Here is a 22,467-nt window from a genome sequence, read left to right as displayed (position 1 = left end):
AAGCATGACCAATAAGATTAACAAGAAATCCGGATAATCTGCAAAGTCCAACAGAGGGCATGCCTGATAATCTGGGTGATGTTTCTGCAATAAAAGAATCGTACCCTGCCTTTTGTGTCTCTGGCTGCACAGCTGCTCTTTTGATGGCTGCGTCCGCGTGTGTGTGCATGTGTGCGTGTGGGTACACACAATGTCCAATACTTGCTCAGTAGATGCTTGCTATATGTCTGAAGGCAAATCAAAATCTTTATAGACAGGATTTATATTTTACACTCAAGATCAGATATTCTCCAAGTGGTCCTAAAATTCAGATGATGAATGACAGCTTCCAATACTACACACATATATATCTATAATCAAAATAGACAGCATAGAGAAGTTTTCTTTTTTAAACTGTGGACTTTAGAATTAGACACACTTAAACATGAAGCCTAATTCTGTTATTTTCTCTTTGTCTTTTTGGAAAACTAGTTCAGCTATCTATGCTTCTATTTCCCCATCTGGAGATAATAAAAATCTCACAAAATTGTTGTAACTTAAAATCACCTATGTAAAACTCTCCGCATATTCCTCATGCATAGCAATGGAATAAATGGGAATAAACTGAATGACTTTTAAAGCCGTCCCAGATTATTTCTTGTATTTTTTAATAGAAAAAATATATCACTTTTAAAGGAAGTGTGTATCAGCTCATAGATACTATTACATTAGGCTTTAGAAACTTACTTTTGATGAATTAGTCACTCTGATCATTTAACTATGGAAACAGCATATGTGTGGCTGAATTAGAAGCTCTCAGCCCTGCTCTACAGGAGCCATAGAGACTGGGTTACTAGTGGAGAATGAATAATTCCCCAAAGTGTTCATGGGGAGCAGAGGACTTGAAAGAGGTATTGGACCTCCTAGTGCTAGGTCCCGTTTACTCTCAGTGTGATCTTTGCAGTCAATGAACACTGTGTAAGCGATGGGGCTAGAGAATTAAGTATAAACCTAACCACACTGCAGTGGAACAGCCTTTTCGCCTAAATACACTTCCCCAACTAAACTCAAAACCTTGGTGGTCCCATATGACTAATGTCCAGGCCCTAATTCTCTCTGAATCCCTAGAACAGAAATAGTTATCTGGCACGTGGCCTGGGCTAACTATTTGTTACTTGCTGATGGAATCAATGAACGCCTTTTACAATAGTTATGGTGGCAAACAGTGTCCTTTTTAGGTCAACAATAATCGCCTTTAAGGGGCTTCCCAGGTGGAGCCAGTGGTAGAGAATACACCTGCCAATGCCAGAGACACAGACACATGGGTTTGAGCTCTGGGTAGGGAAGATCCCTGCAGAAGGAAATGGAAAGCTGCTCCAGTATTCTTCCTGAAAATGTCCATGGACAAAGGAGCCTGGTGGACTACCATGGGCTATAGGCCACGGGGCTGCAAAGGGTCGGACACGACTGAGCAAATACAGACAAGAGCCTTTAACATTGAAGAAAGCAGCTCACCTACATGCTGCTCTGCCTCTCATCCGTGCAATCCACATGCAACTGAGAGAACCCACACGGGGCCATGTCAAAGGACATCTGAAACGCCAGGCTCACCTCACCTACTCTTTGGAAACAACTGCCGAAAACATTCTGTGAGCATGCTTTCACAAACACACACTCACACACACTTTCCCCACAGAAATAGTGAGCACCTTAACTACAAATTCATCCTCAGGATTAGGAGGAGGCATTTAGTTTCCCAAAGAGGAATAGTCTTAGAAGTATTCTGATCTGGTTCTGGGAATCATACATTAATGCAAAGATTTAAATCGTGATTTTCTAATATTCCAGTAATGATAACTATTTAAAATTAATGAAAAGAATAATGTGTTAGTCACTCAGCCATGCCCAACTCTTTGCAACCCAATGGACTGTAGCCCAACAGGCTCCTCTGTCCATAGAATTCCCCAGGTAAGAATACTGGAGTGGGTTTCTATTCCCTTCTCCAGGGGATCTTCACACCCATGGATCAAATCAAGGTCTCCTGCATTGCAGGCAAATTCCTTACCATCTGAGCCACCAGGGGCCCTTTCTGACTGGCTCATGCTTGCTCACAGACTCCCCTTACTTGGCATTTACTCTGAACATATAAAAATATACAGATTCCCAATCCTTATCTCTTGACATCATCCTAAATCTGTCCCAGTAAGTCTACGCCCTGGGTTTCTCTATTTTTATACACTTCAGAGTGATTCCAGTTCCAGGGATGAGAACCATTCACTTGAATCACCTCACCCCTTTCCATTCCTAACAGTCAATGAGTGAGAAGCTGTGACAGGTGAGAAGGCTGTAACAATCTATCAGCCCACAGATCTTGAGGGGCCTGGTGTGACTCCTGGAAAGTTGCACCACCCGCCAACCCCTTAAATGTCCATGTGAAAGCTGCAAGCCAGGTATGAGAGGATACCCATCCCAGCTATATGTCAGCTCCTCAGTCAAGAGTATACTTTACTGGGATCCCCTGAACAGACTTCACAGATTTTCTCAGGCTCCTTGCATGAGTCTGATGAGACCACATGTCAGTCACAATCCATGCTCCGTGTTTCTCCAGTCCCCGGAGCTAAGCCAATCATCTAGAGGCATCAGCTCATCGTAGAAGATTCTACCCCTTGTTCCCAGGTTCTTTCCTTATTGAAACCTCAAACGCCATTTCATCTAGACCCATGATCTGAACCTTCCCCTTTGCAAAAAGTCCAGAACCACGAAATGACATTGAAACTTTGTCACCTGGGTGTGTGTAAGGACCTGGGGTAAGTACCACTACAAGATGAACCAATCACCCTGTAATCGTCTTTAGCACCCCACATCAATAGGAGTCAATCATTATTTGTGCAACTTTTCTCTGATAGCACCTAACACCACCGTAATCTGACAAACACTTGTATGTGTGGCCTGGTGCGCTGCAGTCCATGGGGTCACAGAGTTGGACACGACTGAGCGACTGAACTGAACCGTGTAATTTCTTACCCAATAAGCCTCCTCCAGAAAACTAGCGTTATTATCATAGAGACTTGGACTTGTTTTGCTCACTCACATCCCCAGCACCTAGCACAGAGCCTAGCACACAGTGCTCAGGGAAGTCGTACTCATTAATACAGGAGAATGGGTCTTCTTATGGTTGCACAGGATGCTACTTTCCTGCCCACTAAGAAATTTCTCTTTCAGAATCAGTTTGTGACTATATTGCTCATACCAAGCATGGGGATTCTGAATTCCCTCACGAGGTTCAGAGGATTAAGTAAACATAAGATGCACAAGGAAGCTCAGGAAGTTGTAGGTATCCTGCCATGTTGAAGTCTCAAGTCAACAACCAACAGACACAGGCTGTCTATACTAGTTGAGGAGAAGGGTGATGGACAACTCTACAAGACCCCTGTTCTGCTCCTCTGATACCTACCACCCTAGATACCGCAGGCAAGTACGCACTGCAGATTAAATGCCCTGCTTCTGACAGAGAAGAAGCATCAGAAGCCTGTATTCTGAAGGGTATTGACTGGGACTTGAGGAAATAGCAGAGGAAGGGACATACAGCGGAATGGGTAAAAGGAGAGAAAAATCTTAAGGGAGAAAGACAAGTGAGTCCAAATGTGTTTAACCAGTCAGTCAAGGTATATTTTTATCCTGATTTACGAAGTACTCCTTCTACCAATAAGCTGAAGCATCTTTCTTAAACCCTCACCTAATATTTGAGCAACATAATGGGGATTAAATCAATTTTTCATATTTTATAGAGCCAAAGAAGCTACAATGAGTTTGTAAGAATCCAGAATGATTCAAATTATCAGAGGTTTTGGAGATGGGATGGATCTTCCAGAAATCTTCCCATTCAAATGCTTGACTTTGGATAACGCTTAATTTCCCCCATTTTATAGATAACACAAGCTAGTTCTAGGACTGAGATTCGGTGAGAAAGGTGTGAAGGGCCTCAAAAGAGCATAACCTGGTCCATTATACACAGCGTTTGGCAAAACTATGCTTATGACTCAGATAAGCTAGGACCTTATCCAAGTAACCCAGAGATTCCCAGACTCATCAAAATTTATTTCAAAAACTTTTTAATAACTGATTTCTATAAGCCAGTTTCTGTTCAAAAACCTTTAATCCTCACAACAAGCTGGTGAAGTAAATACAATCAGTATTTTGATTTTACTAGCGAAAAAAAAAAAAAAAAGTACAGAGAGGTCAAGTATGTTTCTTGAAATTGCACAACTAAAAAGCAGCCAACCAATTCTTAAAATTGGCAATAAAAAAGATAATCCAGGAGATCTCCCTCATATGGAAGGAGGCTTTACCAACAGCCCTCCTCCAAACTCACATTGCTCCGAGAGAACAGGTTGGTTTTAGCCCCTATGAGATATTGTATCAGAGACCATTTGTTTATTTCAATGACCTCTTTTTAGATCCAGAGACCCAAACCCTTAGAACTTACACTATGGTCATTGGGTAATTCCAATAAGAAATGTGATTGTGGGGTGTCAACCACGACCCAAAGGAATCTGACGGACCTCCACTGTATACCCCTACCTACTAATTAAGGTTTGGAAAGATGCTTTCCCAAAAGTTCAACTCCAGCCCACACGGAAGGGCCCTTACCCCGTAATACTCTCGCCCTCCACAGCACCCAAGTTACCAAGGCATGACTCCTGGATTCACCACTCTCAAGTAAAGTTGTGGAATAAAATAGGAGAAGATACCTGATATATCTGCGAGCCTCTGGAAGACTTCTGATATCTATTCAGGACTACAGATAAGTGTCATTCTGATGAATATCCAAAAAGTTAAGCTCCTGGGGATAAGCTTTCTTGGGACGGTGCCTGTGTTCAGTCTGAGCTACTTCATTGTCTCTCTCTTGGTTTGTGTTAGTCAGGGAGATCCTTTGCATGTCTGTTATCAGTTCCCATAAGACCATACTCAGGACACCCCGATGTGGTTCATGTACCTCTGGTGCTGTTACTCTTATATATACTCCTTAGGTCTAGCCACCACAGAAATCATGAACATGCTCAATAAGACTAGCTGTGGTATGTTCTAACCCAAGTCTTAACAAGCTGACTTATATCAATAGGTCAGGACTGAGCACCCAAAACTTATTCAACACTAATCAAATCCTGGACAAGGTCCCCACAGCAACCTGGTTTCAGTCAATAAGGATACAGTCCTACCGTGCTTCGGGCCTAAAATTCTGTTTGCTCCCTCTTCCCTCAACTTACTTAATTTACTTCTTCTCAGGTGAACAATGGAGAAGGACATGGCAACCCAGTCCAGTATTCTTGCCTGGAGAATCCCAGGGACAGAGGAGCCTGGTGGGCTGCCGTCTGTGGGGTCGCACAGAGTCAGACACGACTGACGTGACTTAGCAGCAGCAGCAGCAGCAGGTCAACAAAATACAGGCTCAACTTCTGATACAACAGGGATATCAACCCCTGACCCCTCTGACGACTTCCTCAAGCCACTCCCCCTTGGATAGACATCAGCAGCCCTTACTGGCCCTCCTCATTGACAGCTAGCAAGTGATGGACACCCCAAGGCCCCTCACTGCCCCAACTCAGCAGGAAGTAGCCAGAATGAATGACACCCATTTCCCCAATGAATTGGGGTCCATACACTTGAGGGGGGACTGTTACGTAGGAAGTTAAACATGAGCAACTTGAAGGGAGGCCTGGCTGAAAGGGATGTAAACTCATCTCTAAACTCCATCCCAGACACACCCTGGAGAGCGCACAGATATATTACAAAATAACCACAGAGACTTTTCAACTCCTGCACATGCGCCTAGGCACACCGTGGAGACAAAAAGACCACAGGGGCTTCTCCTAGTAACCTTAGGCAGTTAGGAGACCATTAAGGACTCATGAATATTCTACATCTAACAGACAGAATTATGGGGAGACAGAAACAACACAGCCAGCTGCTAGACAACTTATAATTGTCAATCAGCCTTGAGCATGTGCCCATTTGCATTCCCTTTCATTGACTGGTGGTGGGTACAAGCCCTATTTGACCTGGGCATAATCAAAAGGAAATGTAAAAAGGGGAAGCCAAGAGGGATCAACGGGGTGAGGAGGACTCCTTTGGGAGCGCTGGACTAGGAAAAGATCTGTCTGCTTGAGCTGAACTGAGCTGTAACTTGTCTGCTGTTCCACACCTTTTGGTCCATCACTCCACAATTTTGTTGCAACAAAACAGGAAACGAGGAAGAGAAATAAACCAACCTGACAGCTCTACAGTGTTGTTAGCATCCTCGTCACTGTTAGCACACTGTTAGTCACTGTTAGTGAGGGCTGGTAGTAGAGTTAGGGATGCAGGACCTCATGGCCATCTCCATTAAGAAGGTGGCTCATATTGAGAACCATGAGATCCTTGACACAATTGGTGAAGGCCAATTCGCCAAAGTGAAGTTGGCCCGGCATGTTCTGACCAAGGAGGTGGTAGCCATTAAGGTCATTCAAAAGACCAATCAGAGCTCCTCCGGCCTCAAGGAATGCAATCAAGAGATTAATAGCCTAAAAACAATAAGCCACCGAAATATTGTAAAACTACTGGAAGTTATTGACACGGAGGAGGCTCTATTTATAGTAATGGAGTACGTCAGTGGAGGAGACTTGTCCACCTACTTGGAGGCCAAAGGCCGCTTGACGGAGGGGGAGGCCCGAGGCCTGTTCTGCCAGCGGGTCTCGGCTCTGCAGCACTGCCACCAGCGGGGCGTGGTGCACCGGGATTTGAAGCTGGGCAACCTCCTCCTCGATGCCAACAACAACGTCAAGATCTCCGACTTCAGCCTTAGCAACCAGTGGCACCCACAAAAGAAGCTAGACACTTTCTGTGGCAGCCCCACGTTCATGGCCCCAGAACTCTTCCTGGGGAGGCCTTATACAGGCCTAGAGGAGGATGTGTGGAGCCTCGGTGGCATCCTGTACACCATAGTACCTGGATCCCTCCCCTTCAGGGGACAAGATTTCTGGGAGCTGTGGCAGCGTGTGCTTAGGGGGCACTACCATATGCCCAAATATTCATCTAACAAGATAACAGACTTACTAGACTGTATGGTAACACTGAACACTACCAAAAGAGGTACTTTAGAAGATGTTTGGCAGCATCCATGGGTGAACAGGGGCCAGGAGGAGCCACTCCCGCCAGCCTGTGAAGAGCACCCTGGGGTGACAGTGGAGACAATACTGGGCTGGTGCAGAGACCAAATACCGGGCTTAGACATAAGCAGCGGCAGTGACATGAATGAACCCAAGGTGAGGACCCGCACCATCACTGTGAGACTGGGCGTTTCCTCCAACCTCAGCAGCCAAGAACATAAGCCTACTCCCAGCCCTGAGATGTCCATGCTTATTCCTGCCTGGCTTTGGGAGACCATTCAGCAGCAGGAGAACCAGGAGTCAACGGAGAAGACCAGAGAGCCTGCCACTCCCCTACCCTGCCCGGAGGCGAGGACCGTCACCCCCAGCCCAGCCCCCTCCACTTGCAACACACGCGATGCCAGCAGCCCGAGCCACCGATCATGCCGGTGAACACCACAACACGTGCAGGACCGGGCTCACCTGCGACACCTGCGACAGGCGTGACAGCAGCCACACCCGTGATACCAGCGTTACCCGAGGCACCAGGGACACCCGTGACACCATCAGCACCTGCGACACCATCAGCACCTGCGACAGCTGTGATACCAGAGGTACCAGCCTCACCTATGACGCCCTAAGCACCCCGGCCACTACTGAGCCGTGCAACGTATATGACACCCGTGGCACCTGCGATACCTGTGACACCAGTGTCACCAGTGACCGCTGCCTCACCCGTGACACCAGAGGCACCCATGACACCAGTGTCACCCGCGGACCCGCATCGCCCACAACACTCACAGAACCCATGGCACACAGGACAACCACATCCCCTGTGACAACACCTGTAACACCAATGGCACCCATGACATCAGCGGAAAGTCCCTGAAGGAACCACCTGCCTCCCGGATGTGCTGATGCGCAAAGCTCCACCCTTGTTGGGTAACCCGAGAATATGTCCCAGTCACTCCCTCTGGCCTCACCCAGAAAAAGAAGGGGGTGGCTGGAAGAATCTTGAGATGGCTCTCTAAATATATTTGCTATGGCCTGCCCATAAAGAGGGCTAATATTAAAGTGATAAAAGAAACAGCCAAAGGATGACCTGCAAAGCTCCCGATGACCTGGTCATGTTCCCACCTGGATGATGGGATTCAAATCCAGCACCTCCACCACCTTCAGGAAAGCCTCCTATCCAAAATCCTGGCCAGCTCTGAGGATGCTATGGAGTGGTCTGGGTGACCAGAAGAGGCACCACCCTGGCCTGGCTGCCCCTCCTCCCCTGCTGGGTGAAACTTCAGAGACTGGACTGTGCCCTGGGGCATGTCCTCCATCCTCCACACTTCTGTCTTTCATGTTGCTGGGGAGGGGATAATGCTTGTCATCTCCTTGGTTCTTCATAGTCTTAATAAACTTTATGCTCCAGAAAGATGCATCACACTCTGTTTTGCCTTCTCTCTGGTTTGAGAAGTGTGCAGTCATGTAGTACTTGGCGTTAATGACCTAAGAATTAGCACAATCATTCCCAAGAGCAACAATTGCTGCACTCCAGGGCAGAAAGATTATTATCCCCCTGCACTGACATTACCTAATATTTTCAGAAGGGTCAAAGGGAACTTTTGATCCCTGCAGCCTGTGTTAAAGGGACCAGGACGTCTGGGATAGGCTAATAAGTCCTGTGAACCAGCCGGTGTGTGGTGTGGTCAGGTCCCCATGCAGATGACTTTCTTGAATATCCTGCAGCAGTTGGGTTCTCTCCTTCTCCCATGGGGAAGGGCCCTGATGTGTGAGATGTTTAAAAATTTTCTGATGTGGATCATTTTTAAAGTCTATTAAACTCGTTACAATATTGCTTCTGTTTTATATTCTGGTTTTTCGACCTGGAAGCTTGTGGAATCTTTGCTCCCCAACCAGGTTGAACCTGCAACCCCCTGTGCTGGAAGGTGAAGTCTTAACTACTGGACCACCAGGGAAGTCCCTCTTTTATCTTAATTTTTTTTTACTGTGTGGGTTTGACTACAGGGACTGGCTGACTATCAAAAATATTAGATTTGTCAGCGTTCCCTGGTTCCCTGGTTCAAGGAGCCACTGAACACAGGGGTGACTGGAACAGGGTCTTCTTCCCAGAGGCCTGGCTCTGGGGGCGCACGCTCTGGGGGCACACCCTCTCAGAGGCATCAGCTGCACCGTTCTGTGGGCTCTTGTGTGCTTACATGTCACTTGCTGACTGCGCATTTCTTCACCTCCACACGCAGAGCATTCTGGCCGCTCGCCCGCGAGCCACCTCCTGGCGCAGTCACAAAATGGTCTACAAGATTCTAAGACAATCAGGCTCTTTCTGTTTTTCTTCTCAGCTCTTAGCTCTTTGTTTTCTATATCAACAGAGTCACTGACTTTTTTTTTTTCTTTTTTCTTCTCTTCACCTGGATTCTGTAGCAAGGATTCTGGGATCCTAGGAACTGGCCCAGTATACAAGGATCCTTCCCCTTTCTTCTCATTTCTTCATTACTGTCTCTCAGTTCTGCATCAGAAAAAAAAACCCATGTGCCAAGTTAGTGAAAACAGATCTCTCACTGCAGAGGGGGAGAAAGAGAGACACTGACAGACCAAACAATAATTATGTTAATTGGATGGGAAGGAGAGGAAGACTTGAATGGATTCTTCCTCTACTATAAAACAAAGGTAATCAGAGAGCAACGAACTCTGGATACATGGTACATCCTAATGGCAGTCAGGAAGGAATAAAGCAATCTGATGTGAGGAGATGGGCTGGGCTGCTGGTCATCCCACATCTGAGATGACATTCTCAGCTGGCTTTTAGGTGAACCCTTCTATCTCAAATGAGGGATTTCAATTCGTTCACAGGATAACCACTTTCAGCCATCAATTTCTCTGATAAACATCATTCATATGCACAGAGTGAAATGTGTTCATTTTGGATATTTCCTGAAATCCAACTCACTAATTCACAAAGCCTTGGGAGTATCTCCCTACAAGATGCTTATTAATTACAAAGTTGAACTTTAAATCTACATTGGAGAAACTTCACAGACACCACCTTAAACACATGGTCAAAGTCTACCTCGCTAGTAATAAAATGTGTCAACCTCGTATACCTTTGTGGAGCTTCCCTGGTAGCTCAGCCATAAAGAATCTTCCTGCCAATGCAGGAGACATGGGTCTGAGTGTTCAATCCCTGGGTCAGGAAGGTCCCCTGGAGAAGGAAATGGCAACACACTCCAGTGTTCTTGCCTAGAAAATCCCATGGACAGAGGAGCCTGGCGGGCTACAGTCCATGGGGTTGCAAAGGAGTTGGACACAACTGAGCAACTAAACAACAACCTCATGCACCTCTGGATGCGACGCACCGGGAAGGGGATACCATCGTGTCTGTGCAGAGACCTTCCCAACCATCTCGTCCACACAGCGTAGTGAGCACAGTACCACGTCTCCTGTGTGCTGTCCTCCTGTGCACTTCCCCACTCTTACTCCAAATCACAGCAATGATGCCTGTGCATGTGGATGCTGAAATATCTTAAGTTCAGTTGACATTACCAACAACAATCATCAGACAATGGAACTGTGTTGATGCAAAACAAGCCCTCATTCTACTTGGGGAAAAATTCAATTAACAACGGAATCATGTAGAGCCACCCGGTGGTGATGGAGATTTAGTGGCATACTGCAGTTGAAAGCTGCCTGTAGGGGCCATGGGGCTATTTCCCCCTTATTCTTGCTTTGCCAGCCCCCAGCAACCATGCTGGTTGCCACTCATCACAAATCAAATGAAACAAAAATCACCAGGGGTTAAAAAGCCTACACTGGATTATAGTCACGCCATTTGGAACATAAAATTTTACTGGTAATTGCATTCTGCTGAATAAATATCCTGACATCAGCTTATGGCACATAGTATTCTGATGGTGATTATTTTCATTTAAATGTGTCTGCCTCTAAATAAAATAGGAAAAGGTACAATGACACGAGGTTTGGAGATGGAATGGATAGTCTGTTCATTAAACCAGAGGTTCTGGCGTGGAGTTAGGATTGTGGGTGAAACAAATTACACAGAGATTTATTTCACATTATGTCTTTGCAAAGTTATCTATTGAAGCCATACACTTAACGGTTTTCAAACTCTGTTGTATGTATATAGAGCCAGGGGCCAGAAGTACAGAAGCTGAGGCTCTTTCCCAGACATTCTGTATTCGAATCTTTAGGAGCAGGACTCAGGAATCTACACTCTTAACACAGTTCTCAAGTCTTCAGTGAACTGCCATTTTGACGAATACTGTTCTAAATGTTTACCAGTCTTATTCCAAGGTATCAACGATGATTCAAGTATAAATTGATCTAAAAAGCACAAAGTCTACCACTGGAAATAGGCCAAGGAACAGCAAGTATGATTCATGGGTCAAATCTGACTCACCAACTGTTCTTACATATAAAGTTTTATTGGAACACAACCATGTTTATTTGTTTACAAATTATCTACAGCCACTAAAGGCAGAGGAAACAGAGATCAAATTGCCAACATCTGCTGGATCATCGAAAAAGCAAGAGAGTTCCAGAAAAACATCTGTTTCTGCTTTATTGACCATGCCAAAGCTTTTGACTGTGTGGATCACAATAAACTGTGGAAAATTCTGAAAGGGATGGGAAATACCAGACCCCCTAACCTGCCGCTTGAGAAACCTGTATGCAGGTCAGGAAGCAACAGTTAGAACTGGACATGGAACAACAGATTGGTTCCAAATAGGAAAACGAGTACGTCAAGTCTGTATATTGTCACCCTGCTTATTTAACTTATATGCAGTGTACATCATGAGAAACACTGGGCTGGAAAAAGCACAAGCTGGAATCAAGATTGCCAGGAGAAATATCAATAACCTCAGATATGCAGATGACACCACCCTTATGGCAGAAGTGAAGAACTAAAAAGCCTCTTGATGAAAGTGAAAGAGGAGAGTGAAAAGTTGGCTTAAAGCTCAACATTCAGAAAATGAAGATCATGGCACACAGTACCCAAAACAAAACCAGAGAAAGTTCTAGATATATTTTTACTATTTTTATGATCATTCTTTATTTTTTTATTAATTTTTTTAAAAAAATTTAAGTCCTCTATTATTTCTTTAATTTTCACTTTTATAACCTACTATTACTTTGCAACAACAACAAAAAAAAGACTCTTATTTTTTTTAAAGCAAACTTCATATATATTTTTTTTATAATTTTTGTGACCTTGTTTTTTTTCTTCTTCTCTTTAACATTGTATTTTTGAAATTCCAGACTCTACTCTAGATTTTTAACTTTTGCTTTGTGGTATTTGTTATCAATAGTGTACCTATATTTTCTTTATAATTTTTGCGACTTGGTTTGTTTTCTGTTTTTTCTCTCTTTTCCTTCTTCTTTTCTTTAACATTGTATTTTTGAAATTCCAAACTCTACTCTAGATTTTTAATTTTTGCTTTTATATATTTGTTACCAATTTTGCACCTTTAAGAACCCAATCTTCAGTACCCATTTTTCAGTAGAGAGCGAGATTACTGGCTTGACTGCTCTCTCCCTCTTTGGACTCTCCTTTTTCTCCACCAGGTCACCTGTGTCTCCTCCCTAACCCCTCTCGACTCTATGCAACTCTGTGAATTTCTGTGTGTTCCAGACAGTGGAGAACACTTAGGGAACTGATTACTGGCTGGATCTGTCTCCCTCCTTTTCATTCCCCCTTTTATCCTCCTGACCACCTCTGTCGCCTTCCTCCTTCTTCTCTTCTCTGTATAATTCCGTGAACATCCTGAGCGGTACAGTTGTGGAGTGCACATAAGGAAGTGATTACTGGCTAGCCTGCTCTCTCCTCTATTGATTCCACCTCATCTCATTCAGGTCACCTCTAACTCCCTCCTCCCTCTTCTCTTCTCCATGTAACGCTGTGAACGCTGGGTGACCCTCATGGTGGAGAAACTTTTCATCTTTAACGTAGATGTTTTATCAGTGGTGCTGTATAGAAGCAGAAGTTTTGAAACTACTGTAAAAATAAGACCGATAACTTACTTAAGCAGGAGGCTTAAGTCCAACCCCTAACTCCAGGGAACTCCTGACTCCAGGGAACATTAATTGACAGAAGCTCATCAAACGCCTCCATACCTACACTGAAACCAAGCACCACACAAGGGCCAACAAGTTCCAGGGCAAGACATACCAAGCAAATTCTCCAGCAACACAGGAACACAGCCCTGAGCTCCAAGATACAGGCTGCCCAAAGTCACCCCAAAACCATAGACATCTCATAACTCATTACTGGACACTTCATTGCACTCCACAGAGAAGAAATACAGCTCCACCCACCAGAACACCAACACAAGCTTCCCTAACCAAGAAACCTTGACAAGCCACCTGTACAAACCCACACACAGTGAGGAAACGCCACAATAAAGAGAACTCCACAAACTGCCAGAATACAGAAAGGACACCCCAAACTCAGCAATTTAAACAAGATGAAGAGATAGAGGAATACCTAGCAGGTAAAGGAACAGGATAAATGCCCACCAAACCAAACAAAAGAGGAAGAGATAGGGAATCTACCTGATAAAGAATTCTGAATAATGATAGTGAAATTGATCCAAAATCTTAAAATCAAAATGGAATCACAGATTAATAGCCTGGAGACAAGGATTGAGAAGATGCAAGAAAGGTTTAACAAGGACCTAGAAGAAATAAAAGAGAGTCAATATATAATGAATAATGCAATAAATGAAATCAAAAACACTCTGGAGGCAACAAATAGTAGAATAACAGAAGCAGAAGATAGGATTTGTGAATTAGAAGATAGAATGGTAGAAATAAATGAATCAGAGACGAAAAAAGAAAAATGAATTAAAAGAAATGAGGACAATCTCAGAGACCTCCAGGACAATATTAAACGCTACAACATTCGAATCATGGGGGTCACAGAAGAAGAAGACAAAAAGAAAGACCATGAGAAAATACTTGAGGAGATAACAGTTGAAAACTTCCCTAAAATGGGGAAAGAAATAATCACTCAAGGCCAAGAAACCCAGAGAGTCCCAAACAGGATAAACCCAAGGCGAAATACCCCAAGATACATATTAATCAGATTAACAAAGATCAAACACAAAGAACAAATATTAAAAGCAGCAAGGGAAAAACAACAAATAACACACAAGGGAATTCCCAGAAGGATAACAGCTGATCTTTCAATAGAAACTCTCCAAGCCAGGAGGGAATGGCAAGACATACTTAAAGCGATGAAAGAAAATAACCTACAGCCCAGATTATTGTACCCAGCAAGGATCTCATTCAACTATGAAGGAGAAATCAAAAGCTTCTCAGACAAGCAAAAGCTGAGAGAATTCAGCACCACCAAACCAGCTCTCCAACAAATACTAAAGGATATTCTCTAGACAGGAAACACAAAAACGGTGTATAAATTCGAACCCAAAACAATAAAGTAAAAGACAGTGGGATCATACTTATCAATAATTACCTTAAACATAAATGGGTTGAATGCCCCAACCCAAAGACAAAGACTGGCTGAATGGATACAAAAACAAGACCCCTACATATGCTGTCTACAAGAGATACACCTCAAAACAGGGGACACATACAGACTGAAAGTCAAGGGCTGGAAAAAGATTTTCCATGCAAACAGGGACCAAAAGAAAGCAGGAGTAGCAATACTCACATCAGACAAAATAGACTTTAAAACAAAGGCTGTGAAGAGAGACAAAGACGGTCACTACATAACGATCAAAGGATCAATCCAAGAAGAAGACATAACAATTATAAATATATATGCACCCAACATGGGAGCACCACAATATGTAAGGCAAATGCTAACAAGTATGAAAGGAGAAATTAACAATAACACAATAACAGTGGGAGACTTTAATACCCCACTCATACCTATGGATAGATCAACTAAACAGAAAATTAACAAGGAAACACAAACTTTAAACAATACAATAGACCAATTAGACCTAATTGATATCTATAGGACATTTCATCCCAAAACAATGAATTTCACCTTTTTCTCAAGCACACATGGAACCTTCTCCAGGACAGAACACATCCTGGGTCATAAATCTAGCCTTGGTAAATTCAAAAAAAAACTGAAATCATTCCAAGCATCTTTTCTGACCACAATGCAGTAAGATTAGATCCCAATAACAGGAGAAAAACTATTAAAAATTCCAACATATGGAGGCTGAACAACACGCTGCTGAATAACCAACAAATCACAGAAGAAATCAAAAAAGAAATCAAATTTGCATAGAAACGAATGAAAATGAAAACACAACAATGCAAAACCTGTGGGACACTGTAAAAGCAATCCTCAGGGGAAAGTTCATAGCAATACAGGCATACCTCAAGAAACAAGAAAAAAGTCAAATAAATAACCTAACTCTACACCTAGAGCAGCTAGAAAAGGACGAAATGAAGAACCCCAGGGTTAGCAGAAGGAAAGAAATCTTAAAAATTAGGGCAGAAATAAATGCATAAGAAACAAAAGAGACCATAGCAAAAATCAACAAAGACAAGAGCTGGTTCTTTGAAAGGATAAATAAAATTGACAAACCATTAGCCAGACTCATCAAGAAACAAAGGGGAAAAAAAAAAAGAAACAAAGGGACAAAAATCAAATCAATAAAATTAGAAATGAAAATGGAGAGATCACAACAGACAACACAGAAGTACAAAGGATCGTAAGAGACTACTATAAGCAATTATATGCCAATAAAATGGACAACGTGGAAGAAATGGACAAATTCTTAGAAAAGTACAACTTTCCAAAACTGGACCAGGAAGAAATAGAAAATCTTAACAGACCCATCACAAGCACGGAAATTGAAACTGTAATCAAAAATCTTCCAGCAAACAAAAGCCCAGGTCCAGATGGCTTCACAGCTCAATTCTACCAAAAATTGAGAGAAGAGCTAACACCTATCCTACTCAAACTCTTCCAGAAAGTTGCAGAGGAAGGTAAACTTCCAAACTCATTCTATGAGGCCACCATCACCCTAATACCAAAACCTGACAAAGATGCCACAAAAAAAGAAAACTACAGGCCAATATCACTGATGAACATAGACGCAAAAATCCTTAACAAAATTCTAGCAATCAGAATCCAACAACACATTAAAAAGATCATACACCATGACCAAGTGGGCTTTATCCCAGGGATGCAAGGATTCTTCAATATCCGCAAATCAATCAATGTTATACACCACATTAACAAATTGAAAAATAAAAACCATAGGATTATCTCAATAGATGCAGAGAAAGCCTTTGACAAAATTCAACATCCATTTATGATAAAAAAGAAAACTCTCCAGAAAGCAGGAACAGAAGGAACATACCTCAACATAATAAAGCTATATATGACAAACCCACAGCAAACATTATCCTCAATGGTGAAAAATTGAAAGCATTTCCTCTAAAGTCAGGAACAAGACAAGGGTGCCCACTTTCACCATTACTATTCAACATGGTTTTGGAAGTTTTGGCCACAGCAATCAGAGCAGAAAAAGAAATAAAAGGAATCCAAACTGGAAAAGAAGAGGTAAAACTCTCACTGTTTGCAGATGACATGATACTCTACATAGAAAACCCTAAAGACTCCATCAGAAAATTACTAGAACTAATCAATGATTATAGTAAAGTTGCAGGATATAACATCAACACACAGAAATCCCTTGCACTCCTATACACTAATAATGACAAAACTGAAAGAGAAATTAAGGAAACAATTCCATTCACCATTGCAACTGAAAGAATAAAATACTTAGGAATATACCTACCTAAAGAAACTAAAGACCTATATATAGAAAACTATAAAACACTGGTGAAAGAAATCAAAGAGGACACTAATAGATGGAGAAATACACCATGTTCATGGATTGGAAGAATCGATATAGTGAAAATGAGTATACTACCCAAAGCAATCTATAGATTCAATGCAATCCCTATCAAGCTACCAACGGTATTCTTCACAGAGCTAGAACAAATAATTTCACAATTTGTATGGAAATACAAAAAACCTCGAATAGCCAAAGCGATCTTGAGAAAGAAGAATGGAACTGGAGGAATCAACCTGCCTGACTTCAGGCTCTACTACAAAGCCAGTCATCAAGACAGTATGGTACTGGCACAAAGACAGAAATATAGATCAATGGAACAAAATAGAAAGCCCAAAGATAAATCCACGCACATATGCACACCTTATCTTTCACAAAGGAGGCCAGAATATACAATGGATTAAAGACAATCTCGTTAACAAGTGGTGCTGGGAAAACTGGTCAACCACTTGTAAAAGAATGAAACTAGAACACTTTCTAACACCATACACAAAAATAAACTCAAAATGGATTAAAGATCTAAACGTAAGACCAGAAACTATAAAACTCCTAGAGGAGAACATAGGCAAAACACTCTCCGACATACATCACAGCAGGATCCTCTATGACCCACCTCCCAGAATATTGGAAATAAAAGCAAAAATAAACAAATGGGACCTAATTAACCTTAAAAGCTTCTGCACAACAAAGGAAACTATAAGCAAAGTGAAAAGACAGCCTTCAGAATGGGAGAAAATAATAGCAAATGAAGCAACCGACAAACAACTAATCTCAAAAATATACAAGCAACTCCTACAGCTCAACTCCAGAAAAATAAATGACCCAATCAAAAAATGGGCCAAAGAACTAAATAGACATTTCTCCAAAGAAGACATGCAGATGGCTAACAAACACATGAAAAGATGCTCAACATCACTCATTATCAGAGAAATGCAAATCAAAACCACTATCAGGTACCATTTCACGCCAGTCAGAACGGCTGCCATCCAAAAGTCTACAAGCAATAAATGCTGGAGAGGGTGTGGAGAAAAGGGAACTCTCTTACACTGTTGGTGGGAATGCAAACTAGTACAGCCACTATGGAGACCAGTGTGGAGATTCCTTAAAAAACTGGAAATAGAACTGCCTTATGATCCAGCAATCCCACTGCTGGGCATACACACTGAGGAAACCAGAAGGGAAAGAGACACATGTACCCCAATGTTCATCGCAGCACTGTTTATAATAGCCAGGACACGGAGGCAACCTAGATGTCCATCAGCAGATGAATGGATAAGCAAGCTGTGGTACATATACACAATGGAGTATTACTCAGCCATTAAAAAGAATACATTTGAATCAGTTCTAATGAGGTGGATGAAACTGGAGCCTTTTATACAGAGTGAAGCCAGCGAGAAAGAAAAACACCAATACAGTATACTAACGCATATATGGAATTTAGAAAGATGGTAACAATAACCCTGTGTACGAGACAGCAAAAGAGATACTGACATATAGAACAGTCTTTTGGACTCTGTGGGAGAGGGAGAGGGTGAGATGATTTGGGAGAATGGCATTGAAATACGTATAATATCATATATGAAACAAGTCGGCAGTCCAGGTTCGATGCACGATACTGGATGCTTGGGGCTGGTGCACTGGGACGACCCAGAGGGATGGTTTGGGGAGGGAGGAGGGAGGAGGGTTCAGGATGGGGAACACGTGTATGCCTGTGGCGGATTCATTTCGATATATGGCAGAAGCAGTACAATATTGTAAAGTTTAAAAATAAAATAAAATTTAAAAAAATAAAAATAAAAGTTTAACATTTAGAGAACTAAGATCATGGCATTCAGTCCCATCACTTCATGGCAAAAAGATGGGGAAACCATGGAAACAGTGGCTGACTTTATTTTGGGGGGCTCCAAAATCACTGCAGATGGGGATTGCAGCCATGAAATTAAAAGACGCTTACTCCTTGGAAAGTTATGACCAACTTAGACAGCATATTAAAAAGCAGAGACATCACTTTGCCAACAAAGGTCTGTCTAGTCAAGCCTATGGCTTTTCCAGTGGTCATGTATGGATGTGAGAGTTGGACTTAAAGAAAGCTGAGCGCTAAAGAATTGATGCATTTGAACTGTGCTGTTGGAGAAGACTCTTTAGAGACCCTTGGACTGAAGAAGATCTAACCAGTCCATCCTAAAGGAGATCAGTCCTGGGTGTTCATTGGAAGGACTGATGCTGAAGCTGAAACTCCAATACTTTGGCCTCCTGATGCAAAGAGCTGACTCATTTGAAAAGACCCTGATGCTGGGAAAGATTGAGGGCATGGGGAGAAGGGGATGACAGAGGTGAGAGAGTTGGATGGCATCACCGACTCATGAGTTTGGGGAGGCTCTGGGAGTTGGTGATGGACAGGGAGGCCTGGCGTGCCGCAGTTCATGCGGTCGCAAAGTGTCGGACACGACTGAGTGACTGGACTGAACCTAACTGAATGTGCTCAGTGCATATAACCACAACAAACAGTTGTTATTTATTGAATGCCCACTGTTTTAAGCACTTTCTATTTACTAATAATAGCCATCATTTGTTGAGTTTTTCTTATGTGCTAGATCCTAAACACATGGCATGAATGAGTCCACATATATTTCTGTAAGGTAGGCAGGATTATTAGCCCACTTTTCCAGGTGAGGAAATTAAGGTCGAGAGAAAACATACCACTTACCAGAAAAAGTTGCCAGTAATAATGGGCAGAGCTAGAATTCAAACCTGGCAGTCTAGTTCCTCAATCTACATTCTTGACCACGACCCTATGTTAAATTATAATGTGTCATTTAGTCCTACAGTAACCCACAAGGATATATATTGGCTTGCCTACTTTGGAAATTAACAAAATGAAATCCACAGAAGATAGGAAAGACCTTCAGTCACAGATACGGTGAAGTGGCAATGCTCAACTTCATACCCAGGTCCATCAGACTCCATTAAACATTATTTTATATGCTTGTGCTCTTGAGTTCAACACAACTACCTCTGGAAGCTTATTATGGGAATTAAATAAGACCACCCATGTGTTTTATACATGCTAATATACTATACTGAATGTTGGACTGAATTGCCTGTGAGCACACCGTTCAGTCATCACTATGCCTATTAGCATTAGACAAATAGTCTCTAAATTGCAATCCTGTATGTCTATCGGTCTGTTTGTTGATTTTAAACTGTAATAGTTTATGTATAAGTTACATACGTGCATTATTATACTAATATATCTTCAGTCTGCCACATATTAGCTAATTGCTCCTGGCAGCTTCTTATCCTATCTGTGCTTCAGCTTCCTCATTTTTAAATAGGGACAATAGTATTTATATGAGGTGTTGTGAGAGTTAAAGTAACTAATAGAAGTAGAGCATTTGTAACAGTACCTGGTACATAAACAAAATGCATAAACAATAAAATGCATAAAATAATATGATTGTGCATAAAAAAATATACAAAAATAAACTGTAAATAAGAAATGAGTTAAATTTTATTTTAGTGTACTGATTAATTATATACACTTTTCTGCCTTACCCTAAAGTATTACTAATATCACTAATTTTAGCAAGGAAGTATGATTGAACAAGTACCACTGCTTTTTATGTCTGGATATAACATTTTGTCATATAGCTATTTGATAGCCTGGTTCTAAGTAATACTGCAGTGGGCTGCCATGCCTTTCTCCGGGGGATCTTCCCAACCCAGGAATCGAACCCAGGTCTCCCACACTGCAGGCAGATTCTTTACAGTCTGAGCCACCAGGGAAGCTACTGGAGTGGGTAGCCTATCCCTTCTCCAGGGGATGTTCCTGACCAAGGAACTGAACTGGGGTCTCCTGCATTGCAGGCAGATTCTTTACCAGCTGAGCTGCCAGGGAACCCTGATTTTAGCAACGAAGTATGACTGAACATGTGCCACTGCTTTTTAAAGCCTGGATATGACATTTTGTGACACAGTGATTTGATGGCCTGGTTCTAAACTTACTTTGGTTTTTCATTGTAGTGGTTGCCTAGTTGAAAAATATACTTCACAAAGTAATACAGGTGCTTATGGAAAAGCATATTCATATACAAGTCTTATGTTTGATCAATAAATTTCCATCTTCTATAACGTTAATCTCTTTCCTTAACAAATTAAAGGAAGGTATGTAATAGTTATATTTTTACAGATGATCTTAAAACCTACCTAAAGGCTTCATTTGGACCGTTTTTTAACAAATTAGAAAATTCACTTTCAAAGTATTTTTAATATTGACATATAAGAGTTGTACAGGTAAAATACATCAGTCTTAATCTCAGGAACAAAAATCACATAGTGATGAAAATATCTTTAAACATGCACTTTCAAAATTCTTTCTCCAAACCATGAGTTTTCTTCAAAGGCCATTATTTCCTCATTTATTACCAAAAATATCACTTTCATTTCAAAAAGATTGATTAAGTATGTATATTTTCTCAAAAAAAAATGCTGCTAGATAACATATCACCAATAGCCATTGTTTTTAGCTCATGATATATCTGAGAAAAAGTTCAAACCAGGATGGAGCATGCTATTTTTCCATTTTTCCATTGTTCTTATTATTGACTTGAATTATTAGGACCATCTTGACCAGCAGTTTCTTTCCAGAAAATATTTTAAGTCACTTATACATTTTAAGAGTGTTAATTTATCATACTCAGTAATAGTGTATAAATCCATTTCACCAAGAACATGCAAACTACAATACGTCACTGGAAGTTCAGAATGAGGGAGGTGCCACCAACTCTAAGTTACAGAGCTCCCATTCCTCTTGCAGACCATGTGATGCAGAATGCTCTACTTGAGTGATGAGTGATGGAAGCAGTATCAATCACATATTCACTACTAGCAAAGTTTAGTGTATTTCTCTTTTCTCAAGATAAAATCTTAATAGAGTTTGGAGTTCTAATATCTGGTGACTCAGTGTACAGTATCCACCTGCTGATGCAAGAGATGCTAGTTCGACCCCTGGGCAGGCAAGATCCCCAGGAGAAGGAAATAGCACTGGGAAATCCCATGGACGGAGGAGCTCGGCAGGCTACATTCCATGGGGTTGCCAAAGAGTCAGACACAACTTAGCGACTAAACAACAACAACAAAATATTTTCTTCAGGCATCTTAAGGGACAGTCTTGCACTTCCCTAGAATGCACACACCATAATTCGGAAGTGACAGCACGAAGCTGGCTCATGTCAACAGTGCCACTGCATGGTCATCAGAGAGTAGCATGAGTCCTATTTTTGCCTCAGACCTCTATTCTTCCCATTAAGGGCACTCAAGCACTCACAGCTTTTCTCTTTCTATTCTTCACTATCCTTATTATCAAACTCAAATATATTAACACACAGGCACACTTTTAAACTCCATCTCTCGTTTCATTTTTATATCTCTCCTCCATGAATCTTCCTCTCCCCCACGCTTATTTTTCTGTGAACTGAAAAATTAATCATTCC

At 42.0% G+C, this 22,467-nt stretch overlaps 1 protein-coding gene and 1 pseudogene across 16 annotated transcripts in view; one reads left to right on the top strand and one right to left on the bottom strand.

Annotated features, from left to right (window-relative positions):
- The window catches only part of LOC147359619 (uncharacterized), a 134,603-nt gene that overhangs the window by 62,821 nt on the left and 49,315 nt on the right, over positions 1–22,467 (bottom strand). For 4 of the 15 annotated variants that reach the window (XM_086337239.1, XM_086337238.1, XM_086337244.1 and 1 more), the window contains one exon: positions 9,417–9,621. The exons of 9 other annotated variants lie outside the window; for them this stretch is intronic. The gene's annotated coding sequence lies outside the window, so the exon portion shown is untranslated. Of the gene's footprint in view, positions 1–4,074; positions 9,622–22,467 lie in introns of those variants that run through there. 2 more of the 15 variants (XM_086337235.1, XM_086337237.1) reach the window with 1 other exon arrangement.
- Positions 4,068–9,563, top strand: LOC147359622 (serine/threonine-protein kinase MARK2-like; annotated as a pseudogene). The gene has a single exon (XR_015140976.1). The product of XR_015140976.1 is annotated as a serine/threonine-protein kinase MARK2-like (transcript).

The sequence above is a fragment of the Bos grunniens genome, chromosome 14 (genome assembly GCF_055505025.1).
Source record: "Bos grunniens cultivar Pamir isolate PY7600 chromosome 14, Bosgru_T2T1.0, whole genome shotgun sequence".
Lineage (NCBI taxonomy): Eukaryota > Metazoa > Chordata > Mammalia > Artiodactyla > Bovidae > Bos > Bos grunniens.
This window is presented reverse-complemented; position numbering and strand designations above follow the sequence as displayed.